Raw genomic sequence first — 14,583 nt, forward strand, 5'->3', positions numbered from 1 at the left:
GCCCAGGGAACCCGGGAGGGGGTGGGGAGCCGAGTCGAGGGCCTGAACTGACTCGCTTTTCAAAAACTCGCTTCCTCCTTTCTTACCTCCGCCCATCAGTTACCTCGCAGGGCCCCAGCCCTGGGCGGTGCAGGCGGGGCTCAGCGCCCTGAACCTGCCGGAGGGTGAAGAGGGAGGCGGCGGCCTCCCCAGGAAGGGGCGGGGGAGGGGGGAGGCCGGTGCACCGGCTGGCCAGGTGAGCTCCTCACCAGGTAAAGGCGCGGCAGGCGGGCCCGCTGAGCTGAGCCGAGCCGCCGGGGCTGGTAGGGAATCTCTGCTCTTACTTAACGCTTAAAACCCGGACTCCGGGCCGAGACGCCCCTCCCCACCCTACCCGCACACATCCAATTCCCGGTCCCCCGCGGGGGGGAAAGGAGTCAGGGCCCTGTTCCCTCCCCCCACCACCACCCCGGTTTAGCCAACTTCATGCGGCCCAGCGCCCCCGGCCCGCACTCCTCCCCCAGCCGACCAGACGGAATGGGTGTCCGCCCTCTGCAGCTGGGGCTCGGCGCCGCGGGCCTCTGGGTGGAGCGGACGGCCGGGCTTGGCGGAGAGGGTCGACTGGTGGGCGGTGCCTCTCGGGGCCGGAGGCCGCTCGGGGCCGGCACCGCCCTCCGCCTCTCGCGGTCCCTCCCTCCGGCACGCCGGCGCCCAGCGGCCGCGCTTCCTGCGTCCCCATCCCGGTCCGAGAAGCGGGCTGCGCGCTCTCCGCCCCCGCGCTGCCTCGACCGAGATTCCCCGGAGCCCCCAGCCCCGGGATCGCGGCGCCCGAAGGAGGCAGCCTGTGGGGGCCGGGGTCGTGTAGCCCCCAGCCCCCGGCCGCCCGACCGAGACCGAGCTGGACCCGCCGCCGCCGCGGTGAGTCTGCGCCTTCCGCCCCGCCGCGCCCCGCGGAGGGATTGTTCCCCACAGGGCCCCGGAGGGAGTCGACGGCTGTCTGGGTCTGTCTGTCCGTTCGTCTGAGAGCTTCCTGCCCGGGGTCTTCGGCGGGAGGACTGCGTACTCGCATCCTCTGGAGCCGCGCCGGGCCAGTGAGGGACCACCCGGGTCCCGGGCATCGCGCTGAGGCCAGCTGGCTTCGCCTGGGGGAAGGCAGCCGGCCTCCGGGCCCCCTGTTGGCGGGGACAGGTGCCACCCGTCTGGCGGATTTCGAACCCTTGGCCAAAGAGGCACCTTCCCTCTGTGCTTAGAGCAGAACTTCTCAGTAGGTCCCAGGAAACCACCCGGCGCTGCCCGAAAGAGCCCTTTCCCCCATCCCTTATTCCTTGTCGGAAAGGGAGACTTTTAAGGGATTTAGATTCGTGTGTGTGTGTGTGTGTGCGCGCGCGCGCGTGTGTGTTAGGTACTAGAGTCAAAGGGTGAGGAATCGGGTGTGAGCAATGGGGTGTAACTCAGGTTTCTTCACCTAGTAAAATGGGAGTGATAACCTCCCGGGGTGAGGTGGGGCGTTCGTGCCTGCCGCAGAGCAAGTATCAATACTACTCAGATCCAAATCAGATCTCTAGTCTGCGCCCTGAAGGGAGCCCTGTGGCCCGGAATGCCAAGTCTGATTAAGAGGGATGGGCACTTTCAGAACGAAATCTTTCCTAGCCAGAGGACGAGGGTGCAGGAAACCTGGACGTCCCTGCGGTTTCCCGGGCCCGCCCGGATCCTCCCAGGTGGGTAGCGGCCACCGGCATTTGTGCAGCGCTCCGAGAAGCTGCGACGGGTCCACGCTAACTCTGCGGGTGGTCCAGGAGCTGGGAACCCAGGTGTAGACGGAGCGGGATGGGCGGGGCCGGAGCCAGCCTGGCGGGAGGCAGGAGAGGGATTGTCCTCTAAGGCTGGCTTCTGGCTTTCGTTCTGAGGGGGGGTCACTTCGAGGATGGCCTTCCTAGTGAAGGGTCGGCTCTGGGACCTGTGACTGGCTTTCACACTTTGGAGACGTCACACAGGGATCTTGACCTAAGTTGACAGGGCCAAATGGAATTGGGAGGGGGCCCCTTTCCCTCCAAATGTGTCCCTCCCCAGCTTGCCAGAGCTATCACCCAGATTGGGAGAAAAGGCAGAAGAGGGAGAAAGGGGAGGAGACTGGCTGGGCATCTGTTCCTCACAATGTCCTGAGCTGTCAGTGGTTCAATGATTAGGGCCTCTTGAGTATCACAGAGGCCCAGGCCAGCCCCCCGGGGATACAGGGCCAAGGGGCCTCAGAGAGTTCCCAGCCTAGTGAGCAGTAAATGGCAAGTGTCGTAAAGAGGTGGCAATATAGTCAGACCCCACCATTCGCTGGCTGTGTGACCCACAGTGTCACTTTGCCTCTCTGAGCCTCAGTTTCCTCATCTGTACAGTGGGAATGATAACCTAGGGTGAGGGGGGACATTCATGCCTCACACACAGCAAGTACTCTGTAGGAAGCTATGGTACAGGGTTAGGGAAGAACAGAAGAAAGAAAGTAACTCAGGGTGAGGCATGCCAGCAGGTCCTGCTAAGAAAAGAATGTTGGTATATTAAACAGTGAAGTGGAGTCTCTCAAGGGGACGGGGTAGGAAGGGTGTCTGGGCAGATGGAACAGCCCAGGCAAAGGCATGGAGGTATGAAGGTGCACGAGGTGTGCTGGACCAAGGGAGGCGCTCAGGTAGTGGCAGGTGGGTTTGTGGGAGGATACAGGGAAGTAAAGGGAGTGGAGGGTCTGGAGTGAACTGGACCGGAGAGGTGGGGCGAGGTCATCACAGGTGGGACTTTATTCAGTGGGCATCTTAGAACCGATCCACAGATGTTGACTGTGTGCCTTCAGTGGACCAGGCACTGTTCTAGGTGCTCAGTATACATCGCTGGACAAGAAAGACACAAATTCCGTTCAAGTTCTTTAAGCAGGAGAGTTATTTGATCCTGTTGCTGTGTTAGGAAGATAAATCTGGCTGCGTGGAAGTTGGATGGGAGTTTGCAGAAGGTTGCTAGGGGAGAGGAGGCTGGCCCGCAGGCTGGTGGGGGCATCAGGAATGAAGAAGCTGGCTTGGCACCCCACACAGAAGGCAGAGATTAACAGGTGGTCTTGGCATGTGACCACTGGTCAAGGGGGAGATCTGTGGATTCAGTGTGAGGCTCAGACTGCCAGCCTGTCCTCTACCAGAGCAAGGTGGTGGGACCTTGGCAGGGCCCAAGCCCCTCCAGCTGCGGCTTTCCAGCTCTCTCGCTCCAGAAGTCACGAGCCGCAGGAGCGTCTGCATCTATGCGAGGAGTGGCGATGCTGGAGACAGAGCCAGCAGCCCATCTCCTGTTGGCATTTGCAGTGGGCAGCCTGTCCCTTTGGGGGGCTCCTGTTTTCCTGGGTCACGGTTCTGGTAAATGTTCTTCCCTCCCTCTGCAGGGCTGGCAGTAAAGCCCTCAGAGCTCTTGGGCTGGAGGAGACCAGAGCTCCAGGACCTTTGGCTCTGGGCTTCTCATTCGAGGGACTGAGAAGAGTTTTCTCCCTAAGTGCCAGGAAAATTCCCTCATCTCAGATGCCTTCTGACTGGGGACGTGGTGAAGGGTCTGCTTCCGGCTGCTGGCTTTTGCTTTCCCTTTTGTTGTGTCTGCTCTGAAGTTTAGAGGAGTTTTGTTTTTGTTTTTGTTTTTGTTTTTAATAGCTACTTTATTTATTTATTTATTTATTTATGGCTGTGTTGGGTCTTCGGTTCGCACGAGGGCTTTCTCTGGTTACGGCAAGTGGGGGCCACTCTTCATCGCGGTGCGGGGACCGCTCTTCATCGCGGTGCGCGGGCCTTTCACTATCGCGGCCCCTCCCGTTGCGGGGCACAGGCTCCAGACGCGCAGGCTCAGTAGTTGTGGCTCACGGGCCCAGCTGCTCCGTGGCATGTGGGATCTTCCCAGACCAGGGCTCGAACCCGTGTCCCCTGCATTAGCAGGCAGATTCTCAACCACTGCGCCACCAGGGAAGCCCTAGAGGAGTTTTTTATTTGTTTGTTTGTTTTGTTTTGTTTTTTGCAATTGACAGCTGTAAGAGTATCCTTCTCCTGGTTATAAATCTCCTTTACTTGGAGGTGAACCATGCATGGCCTTTCACCTGCCACGGGAGGACCCTAGAATGTCCTCTCATTTGACAAACAAAACTCAGAGAAGGGAAGGAACTCACCCAAGGGCCCACAGCAAGTCAGCAGCAGAACCGCATCTAGGTTCCTCTGCATTATCCCAGGAGACTGGCCACATTCAAGTCAGAGATTTGTTATGGGCCCCAGGTTAGTCCAGGGTGGGAGGTTTTCTCAACATCTGTCTTGCTCCTCCCCAGTTTGGACAGGTGGCCCTGTTTAGCCTGGTGATTTTTTTTTTCCTCCTTTCTTCTGGATTGAGCCTTTGGTGCACCACCCACCATACTGGGAGCTCTGGCTCCACGGAGAAACAGGTCACTTGTTTGGCTTTGCCTGCTCCAGGCCAGACTGCCCGACCCCTCCTGGACAGCCCTGAGACGCTGGCCTGAGGTCGTGCTCTGGGGATCTCTGCTAAGTGCCTCAGGCTGATCGTCAGGTCCTCCCTCCCCTCAGCCCCAAGCCCTGTGTCAAGATGCTGGGCTGGCCCTCACCTTCTAGTCTGTGTTGTTTACTCGGGCTGAGCAGCTGAAAGTTTCCTTATTCTCTCTTGCCCTAGATTTCTCAGACATAGCAGCCCTTAAACCTGAGTGCTGGTTCCTTTAGCTCTTAGAATATTGGAACCAGAAGGGACCTTAGCCATCCGAAAGTCCACTCCATTTGTTTTACAGATTGGAAAATTGAGGCCCAGGGAAGGGGGAAGGGAAAGGACGGGCCTGAGATCAGAGCCGGGGCTAGAACCCAAGTTTCCCGATTCTGTCTTGAATGATTTTGAGGATGGATCTGGAAGAAAAAACAAAACAGAGCACACTTCTCCTCCAAGGGCCCCTTTCTCCCTATACTCCACACTGCCAGGAATTTGGGGGGTACCCACAGTCACACGTCCAGAAGGAGTAAACGCTGGGGCCCCCAGAAGACAAGGAGTATATGTATCTTGATATTTTCAGGACCTGTCTCTTCAAACTGACTTTCACGCCAGGGACTAAACTAGTGACTAAACTTACTTGCTGCTCCCTGAACCCTACTTTATCATGTACCCCTGGATAGACAGGCTCTTGAAGTTATTTTCTCCCCCAGGTTACAAAGGAAGTACATGCTGATTGTAGAAAACTCGGAAGGAAAACATCATGATATGCTGACGACCACTGTCAACACGGTGGTGTCTTATTCAGACTTCTTTAGTTTGCTTGCTTGCTTGCTTGCTCTGCTATTTCATATCCTGGTTTTCCAATTCATCATCATGACGTGTACTTTCCCCACGTGACGGTTTTTTCACACCGGTTCTAACCTGCCAGTCTCACGTGCTTCTACCATCTGATGGCTGGAAGGTACTTAGGAGGCCAGAATTTTGTGGCCAAAATCAGAACGCTCCAGTAGCCCAGATTCTGTAACGCTATGCAAATGACCACTGCGGGACTTCAGGGGGCCACTTCTCGGGTCACCATCACCATGGCTGTTGGGGAAAGGGCTGTGTTTACCAAATCTAATGCAAACATTGATTCTCAGTGAGCTTCTTAGAAATGGAGGACATCAGCCATCAGGGGTGGGGTGGGTGTGATCCCAGGATTATAGGAGGGAGGGAGAGAGCTTCGTTTCCTCTGATCTTTTGCTGTGTTGGTTTTAACCTTGCCAGGTGCTTCCACCCTGCTGTTATCACCCCTTTCCCCAAATCCCCCCAGGACTAGGCACTGGGGTGGCAAGTGCAGGTCCCTCGAAAAATCAGAATTTGGTTTGCTTGTCTCCAAGCCCTACCTCTTGGAGAGGCAAAGATGGCAAAGCTGTGCAGAGAATTTGTTACCGACTCAGGTGATAAGGTCGGTCACCCCACCCTGGGGACAGGATTTCCTGGCGTCTCTCATCCTCTAACAGGATCGAAGCCTTGCTAATGCCATGTAAATTGTCAATACTAGATGTGATCTTGGGGACTTCCCTGGTGGTCCAGTGGTTAAGACTCCGCGCTCCCAATGCAGGGGGCCCAGGTTCGATCCCTGGTCAGGGAACTAGATCCCGCATGCTGCAACGAAGATCCCAAGTGTTGCAACTAAAGACCCGGCTCCGGTTCACTGGGGTTTTATTCTTGTTTTATTTTTTTAAGATTTTTTTTTTTTGATGTGGACCATTTTTAAAGTCTTTACTGAATTTGTTACAATATTGCTTTTGTTTTATGTTTTGGTTTTTTGGCTGCAAGGCATGTGGGATCTTAGCTCCCTGACCAGGGATCAAAGCTGCACCCCCTGCATTGGAAGGCGAAGTCTTAACCACTGGACCCCCAGGGTAGTCCCTCACTGGTTTTTATATGGTGATCCTGGGAAACTTGGGATTCCTTGGACGGGTCCCAGAAGCAACTCAGGGGTTTGTGGGAACAGGGCCGAGTGGTGGGAAGCAGGGCCAGCTGGGAAGAAACTCTGCTTACAAATATTAAAGATGTCATGGTGCGAAGGATCCCTTTAAAGAGATTCTGCGACTTTAAAAAGAAAACGAAACCGCTGCTGGTCTAGCCGCCTCGATTCTTAGAAGAAGAAACTGAGGCCAGAAAACAGAGTGACTGGGGCCTGTGCGGGGCAGGTGAGGGCTCTCAGGCCTCACATTGATGAGGATCTTCAGATGAGGCACTAAAGTCAGTATCAGACAGAGCTCCTCGCTGGAGACACACGTTGGCCCTGCAGCCTGCGTCTCTTCTAGGCCACACTGGTATGTGTGCTAGGAATTCATGTTTATCATCAAGCCTGTAACTGTTGTGCCAGTGGTCCAGCTTAAATTGCACAATGCACAAAACAGTCATTTGTTCAATGCCAGCATTTAAAACACATCACAGGGTTGGTTAAGCCTGTTTTGGCATTTCTCCTTTTTTTTAATGTCCCCAGAGCTTCCCTAATGGAAACATCCTACAGGCGATGGGCCCAAGGTCACTCAGCAAATCTTGGCAGAACCAGGATGAGAATTCACCATGGTGAGAGAGGTCCTTTTTTAAGATCGTGGTCTCATAGGATGTATAATTCTGGATGCCTCCAGGAGGTTCTGCTATTTTTTCTATTCAAGATGTAGAACCACGTGACTCTAATGCTTGGTGAATTTTTCGTCTTTGCCACTTTTTCCTCTTCACAGCTGGTCTGGGAGAGAAAAGGAGAGACAGAATTTCTTTACCCTTGTTCCACATTTTCCCCACCCCCACTGGCCGGGCTTGTGTTGGTTAGGGTGTGGACATGGTTTCCTGAAACTTGGGCATGGAGGGAATATGATAAAAAACAAAACACTCACACTTTCAGACTCCATATATTACAGCTTCATTAGCTTCATTAGTGTGGTGGGTAGGGATTATATATTGGAGTTGCCTTTGGGTAATTGTTTTCAAACACTGACAGATGCAAATTAGACCGTGGGGAGTGGGAAGGAAGTTGTCTTTGGCTGCCAAGAGCTGCCATTTTAAACGAATGTGCTGATAGTGTTGTGTGCTGGTCACGGAGCTGGTGGGGACCTGAGAGGCCAGCTCCACCCCCCTAGATGGGCCAGTGGTCCTGGGAGCCACCGCTACAGTACAGCTGACCAGTGGCAAGGAAACTCAGGAGCTTGGAGGAGTTGGTTTAACCCAGACTTGGAGAGTGAAGGAAGGATTTTTTTTTTTTTTTTGGCTGCACGCAGGCTTTCTCTAGTTGCGGCGAGCTGGGGCTACTCTTCATTGCAGTGCACGGGCTTCTCCTTGCGGTGGCTTCTCTTGTTGTAAAGCACAGGCTTCAGTAGTTGCAGCACACGGGCTCAGTAGTTGTGGCTCGCGGGCTCTAGAGCGCAGGCTCAGTAGTTGTGGTGCACAGGCTTAGTTGCTCCGCAGCATGTGGGATCTTCCCGGACCAGGGCTCGAACCCATGTCCCCTGCATTGGCAGGCAGATTCTTAACCACTGAGCCACCAGAGAAGTCCCAAGGAAGGATTTTCAGAAAGGGCGAAGTCTCAGCTGAAATCCGAAGGGCGGGCAGAAGGTCAGCAGCTGTGCCTGGCAGAGGTGCAGCCTGTGCAAAGGCCCAGCAGCCTAAGAGAGCTTAATTCACACGGGCTGATACTAGATGTGAAGGGCAGGGGTGGCAAAAACCATTTACTTGATTTCTTTCATTCAACCAGTATTCACTGAGTTCACTCTACAGGCCAGGTGTTCAGGGTTTTGGGGGGAAATGTTCCATAAGGGAGACTCAGTCCCTGCTCTCCTGGAGCTTACACCGTACTGGGTTGGGGGAGGGGTCGGTACATTAGGAAACGAACAAGGGAACTAAACCAATAACCATATCAGGCACTGAACTGAAATCTTTGCCGCTTCCCCACTGCCTGCAGGAGCAAGTCTGGGCTAAGCCCCTTCGCTTTCAAAGCTCTAAAGACTGGACTCTTTAGAGTTTGGACTCAGTTTACCTTTCCAGACCCATACCGGCTGCCCCGGTCTATCTCCGCACCCCGGTACTTTGGTCAGAAGGAACCAGGAACCGCTTCCCACCTCACTTTCCTCCCCCACCCATAGCCATGAACTTTGATGACTTTTCTGTCTAGACTGTTCTCTGTCCCAATCAAAACTAAAAGCAAAACTTGGAGAGGTGAAGGGCGTTGTGCATGACCCTAGTGTATGTATCAAAACTAAGAAATTCACATTACTGCTGGCTAAACGACAGACTTTACTGGAACCTCACCAGCGTTCCCACTGTCATGTTTCTGCTCCGGGATCTGGTCCAAGACACCACCTTGCGTTTAGTTCTCCATCCCCTAGTCTCTACTGATCTTTGACCGTTTCTCAGTCTTTCCTTGAATTCCGTGACCTCGAGAGCTTTGACGAGTACTGGTCAGTGTTTTGTAGGATGTCCCTCACTTTGGGTTTGTCTGGTATCTTCTCATGATTAGACTGAGGTTTGAGGTTTGGGGAAAGAATACTGCAGAGGTGAAGTGTTCTCATGACATCATGTCAGGATTTCCACCATGTCAGCATGACTTATTGGGGGTGTTAACCTTGATCCTTTGGTCAAACTCATGTTTGCAAGATTTCTCCACTATAAAGTTACTCAAGCCCCTTTTTGTATTTTTTTTCTTTTTTCTCAAGCCCCTTTTTGGAAGAGGCTTTTAAAGCATGGTAGTAAAAGGTCAAATTATAAAATAAATTCTTGAAAGTGATTGATAGATTGGGCTTCTAAAGTTAAAAAAACGTTGATATAGTAAATATTAAACTGGAGCAATATTTGCAACACATCCAGACAAGGGGCTGTTTTCTGGACACATAGAGGATCTCTTCCAGTCAGTAAGGAAAGGCTAAATGCCCTAGTTAAGAAATGGGATAAAGGAATAGATAAAGAAGATGTGGTACATATATACAATGGAATATTACTCAGCCATAAAAAGGAACGATATTGGGTCATTTGTAGAGACATGGATGGACTTAGAGACTGTCATACAGAGTGAAGTAAGTCAGAAAGAGAAGAACAAATATCGTATATTAACACATATATATGGAGTCTGAAAAAATTGGTATAGACCATCTTATTTACAAAGCAGAAATAGAGACACAGACATAGAGAACAAACGTATGGATACCAAGGGGGAAGGTGGGATGATTTGGCAGATTGGGATTGACATATATACACTATTGATACTATGTTTAAAATAGATAACTAATGAGAACCTACTGTATAGCACAGGGAACTCTACTCAGTGCTCTGTGGTGACCTAAATGAGAAGGGAATCCAAAAGAGAGGGGATATATGTATATGTGTAGCCGATTCACTTTGCTGTACAGTATAAACTAACACAATATTGTAAAGCAGCTATACTCCAATACAAATTAAAAAAAAAAAAGAACAAATGCCATTGACCCATAAGCACATAGGGAAAAAAAAACCCAACATTCAACCTCATCATATTAAAGAAAATGCTAATTAAAACAATGCCATCTTTCACATATAAAATTTTAAATGTTTTGAAAAGTTTAAAATTTTTAAGCTAAAAAAAGGAATGCTGGGCTTCCCTGGTGACGCAGTGGTTAAAAATCCACCTGCCAATGCTGGGGACACAGGTTTGAGCCCTGGTCCAGGAAGATCCCACAGGCCGCAGAGCAACTAAGCCTGTGTGCCACAACTACTGAGCCTGTGCTCTAGAGCCTGCGAGCCACAGCTACTGAAGCCCGCACACCTAGAGCCTGTACTCCGCAACAAGAGAAGCCACTGCAATGAGAAGTCTGTGCACCGCAACGAAGAGTAGCCCCTGCTCGTTGCAACTAGAGAAAGCCCCCGCGCAGCAACAAAGACCCAACGCAGCCAAAAATAAATAAATAAAATAAATAAATTTATTTTTTAAAAAAAGGAATGCTGATATGGGGAGATGGTGATTTCACAAGCTCAGGGAGGGAATGTAAATTGGAGGACATTCTGAAAATGCATGTCAAAGCTTTAAGAAAGGTAGCAGCTTCAGGGGCTTCCCGGGGCTTCCCTGGTGGCGCAGTGGTTGAGAATCTGCCTGCCAATGCAGGGGACACGGGTTCGAGCCCTGGTCTGGGAAGATCCCACATGCCGCGGAGCATCTAGGCCTGTGAGCCACAACTACTGAGCCTGCGCGTCTGGAGCCTGTGCTCCGCAACAAGAGAGGCCGCGATAGTGAGAGGCCCGCGCACCGCGATGAAGAGTGGCCCCCGCTTGCCGCAACTAGAGAAAGCCCTCGCACAGAAACGAAGACCCACCACAGCCAAAAATAAATAAATTAATTAATTAATTTTTTTTAAAAAAAGAAAGGTACCAGTTTCAATACTAGGAGTTTATCCAGAGGAAACATGATTGTATAAGGAGTTAGTTTCAACGTTATTTTTTTTATAATAGCAATAAAATTAGAAACCAACTGTGTGTCTGGCAGTAGAGGATTGGTTGTATAAATGATGGGTCCTCCATGTACTGGAATATTCCTCAGCCACTAAAAATTATAGTTTAAATGAATACTGGTGATGTGCAGAATTGTTCATTATGTATCAAAAATTTCAAAGATCACAAAAACATACTGCAGTAAGATCTCATTTTTGTAAAAAATAAAAAAGTGTGTTTGTTTACAAAACACTCAAAGTCTGAACACCATCATAGATATTATCAGTAGTTACGGACAGTGGGGTAATGGATGATTTTAATTTTCTTTCTGCTAATCTAGATTTATTAATTTTTGTTTAATAAACAGGCAGTATTTTTATAACAAGAGAAAATGTTTTACTGTTAAAAATCTCATAGGTTTTTTGTGGATCCCCTTAGGGTTACTACTAGGTAAGGTGCTCTGTGAGCTGTAGAGGGCTTTGCAATTATTAGCCTCTATTCCAGGTGATTCTTTTCCCATTTTGAACTTTGAGCATCTGGGTCTCCCTTCCTAGCCTTAGGAAGCTGAGATAGGAGCAAGGCGGGAAACACAGCAGCTCGCTCATCTGTCTGTTATAGGTTGAATGTTTGTGTCCGCCCAAAATTCATATGTTGAAGCCCTAACCCCCAATGTGATGGTAGTAGGAAGCAGTCTTTGCAAGATGATTAAGTCATGAGAGTGAGACTATCCTCATGGGATTAGTGCCCTTACATGAAGAGGAAGAGAGAGAGAGATCACCAAGGAAAGGCCATAAGAAGACAACGTGAAGGCTGCCATCTACAAGCCAGGAAGTGGGGCCTCACCAGATACCAAATCTGCCGACACCTTGTTCTTGGACTTCCCGCCTCCATAACTGTAGGAAATAAATGTCTGTTGTTTAAGCTCCCCCTGCGTCTACGGCATCTTGTTATAGTAGCCTAAGATACGACCTCCCAGCATTATGATACACACATATATATAGGTATGTATATATAAAACTTGAAGTGTGTGTGTGCTTTACAAACAGTAAAATGTACCCTTTTTCATGTATAGTTCTGTGAGTTTTGGCAAACACAAACAATTGTGTAACCACCACCATGATGAAGATATAGAAAAATTTCATTAACCACCCCCCCCCAGATTCCCTCATGCTGCCCCTTTGTAGTCAACCCCTCTGCCACCCCTGGCCCTTAGCAGCCAATCATGTTTGCTGTCCTTGTAGTTTTGCCTTTTTTCCAGGATGTCATGGAAGTGGAATCATACAGTATGAAGCCTTTTGAGTCTGGCTTCTTTTACTCAGCGTAATGCACATGAGATGCCTCCGTGTTGCATTTGTTCTGTTGTGTGGATGTATCACAATTTATTTATTCTTTCACCTGTTGAAGGTTATTTAGATTGTTTCTGGTTTGGGGTGATTATGACTAAAGCTGCTGTAGACATTCACATGCAGATTTCAGGATGAACATAAGTTTCTCATTTTTCTTGGGCAAATACCTAGGAGTGGGATTGCTGGGTATGTATGGTGAGTGTATATTTATCTTTATATGAAGTGGCCAAACTTAGATAGTTTCATGCTGATGATCCAAGGCAGGGAGGGGGGAAGAGAATGGACTCTTATTGAGCACCTACTGTGTGCCCCGCACAGAGCCAGGAGTTTTACACACATAGCCTCAGGCAATCCTCAGCACAGCCTAGGAAGTAATGGACTCTGGCCGCCCTTTGCAGGTGACCCACAGAAAAGGCCATTTCACATGATCTGACCTAATAAATGCAGAACTACTCTCTGTGACTCTGGGGGCAGCCAAAGGGGGGGCCATGGTAGGAGACCGTCTAGCCTCCATGGTATGTCCTTTACTTCTGCCCACCCCCGCATTGTTCTAGCATTTATACATCTTTATCACCTCCAGCCTCGCTCAGAGTCCGTTTGCTTGAGTGTGCACCCCTAAACTTCCGTAAGAAGGTTTTTCCCAGCTCCTACTTCCAGGACCACAGCTGTATAGGGACCTAATAAAATATTAATAACACCCTCCCCTCCAATGTGGAACTTTAATGACCTGTGTTGAACAGCCGGTAGAAACCATTTGTCATCTCTCCTTGAGTGATATTTTGCCTTTTCCCAACTGATGTGGGTTCAGCTCTGCCAGAAAGTAGGTTGACTTTTTCCCATTGGTGACCTCCCCCTTCCCCATGTCACAGGAAAGGAAGTAACAATGGGTTATGTATAGTTCTTAACTTAAGTAACTTTTTATTAACTTTTTGTTTAACTAGAAATTAATTTAATTGGAAAATATTTTTATACATGGTAAAAAAAAAATCAAACAGTATAAAAGGACATCCAATGAAAAATGTAAATCTCCCTCTCATCCCAGACCCCTAGTCCCTTTTCCCAGAGAGAGCCATGGTTCATAATTTCTTGTATATGCTTCCAGAAATTTTCTGTGCCTAGAATGATGCTGTGAACACTGCTTTTAGATCTTCTCCTGGTAATCAAAACAATAAAGTATTATAGTTATCTGGATCATTATGAAATTGTTGGGTAATTTTAGACTTGTAATAACTCATATCAGGATCCTCAGAAGTGGGTTAAGGACCCACTAACCACCTGAGATTTTCTGTCTGACCTTCCATCTCTGCTTTTTTCTGTGGAAGGTCCGTAGCGTTCATCAGATTTTTAAAGGGGTCTATGCACCCCAAAACAAACAAACCGAAAAAAGAAAAAGGAAGGGACTTCCCTGGTGGTGCAGTGGTTAAGAATCTGCCTGCCAGTGCAGGGGACACGGGTTCGATCCCTGGTCCGGGAAGATCCCACGTGCCACGGAGCAACTAAGCCCGTGTGCCGCAACTACTGAGCCCACGTGCCTAGAGCCCCGTGCTCCACAACAAGAGAAGCCACCGCAATGAGAAGCCCGTGCACCGCAACGAAGAGTAGCCCCCGCTCGCCACAACTAGAGAAAGCCCGCAGGCAGCAATGAAGACCCAAAGCAGCCAAAAATAAATAAATTAATTTTTTAAAAAAAAGCTTTAAAAGAAAGGAAGAGGGCTTCCCTGGTGGCGCAGTGGTTGGGAGTCCGCCTGCCGATGCAGGGGACACGGGTTCGAGCCCTGGTCCGGGAGGATCCCACGTGCCGCAGAGCAACTAGGCTCGTGCGCCACAACTACTGGGCCTGCGCTCTAGAGCCTGTGAGCCACAGCTGCTGAGCCCAAGTGCCGCAGCTACTGAAGCCCATGCGCCTAGAGCCCGTGCTCCACAATAAGAGAAGCCACCGCAATGAGAAGCCTGCGCACCGCGATGGGGAGTGGCCCCCGCTCGCCGCAACTGGAGAGAGCCCGCACGCAGCAGCGAAGACCCAGCGCAGCCAAAAATAAATAAATAAAATAAATAAATTTATAAAAAAAAAAAAAAAAAAAAAAAAAGAAAGGAAGAAGCATGGCCAGTACTATAAGAGAAGCAACCTTTTACAGATAAACAGTAGATAAATGGGTAATTAGCTGGGGGGATACAAGTTCTGAATTTACGGATCGTTGGTGCTTAATTTTGTGGTTGGAAGTTGATGGAGCCATAGGTTGAACAGGGGAGTGTGCCTGGCTGAGCCACCAAGGATGAAATTCGTGGAGTTCTTCAAGTCCTGGGTGTTTGTGCTGACTCATCGCAC

At 50.0% G+C, this 14,583-nt stretch overlaps 1 protein-coding gene across 1 annotated transcript in view; it reads left to right on the plus strand.

Moving 5' to 3' along the window:
* The first annotated feature begins 635 nt into the window (after positions 1-635).
* The window catches only part of TMEM51 (transmembrane protein 51), a 49,228-nt gene continuing 35,280 nt past the window's right edge, over positions 636-14,583 (plus strand). The window contains exon 1 of the mRNA XM_007174947.3: positions 636-897. The gene's annotated coding sequence lies outside the window, so the exon portion shown is untranslated. The remainder of the gene's footprint in view (positions 898-14,583) is intronic.

This window comes from Balaenoptera acutorostrata, chromosome 1, assembly GCF_949987535.1.
Source record: "Balaenoptera acutorostrata chromosome 1, mBalAcu1.1, whole genome shotgun sequence".
Classification (NCBI taxonomy): Eukaryota; Metazoa; Chordata; class Mammalia; order Artiodactyla; family Balaenopteridae; genus Balaenoptera; species Balaenoptera acutorostrata.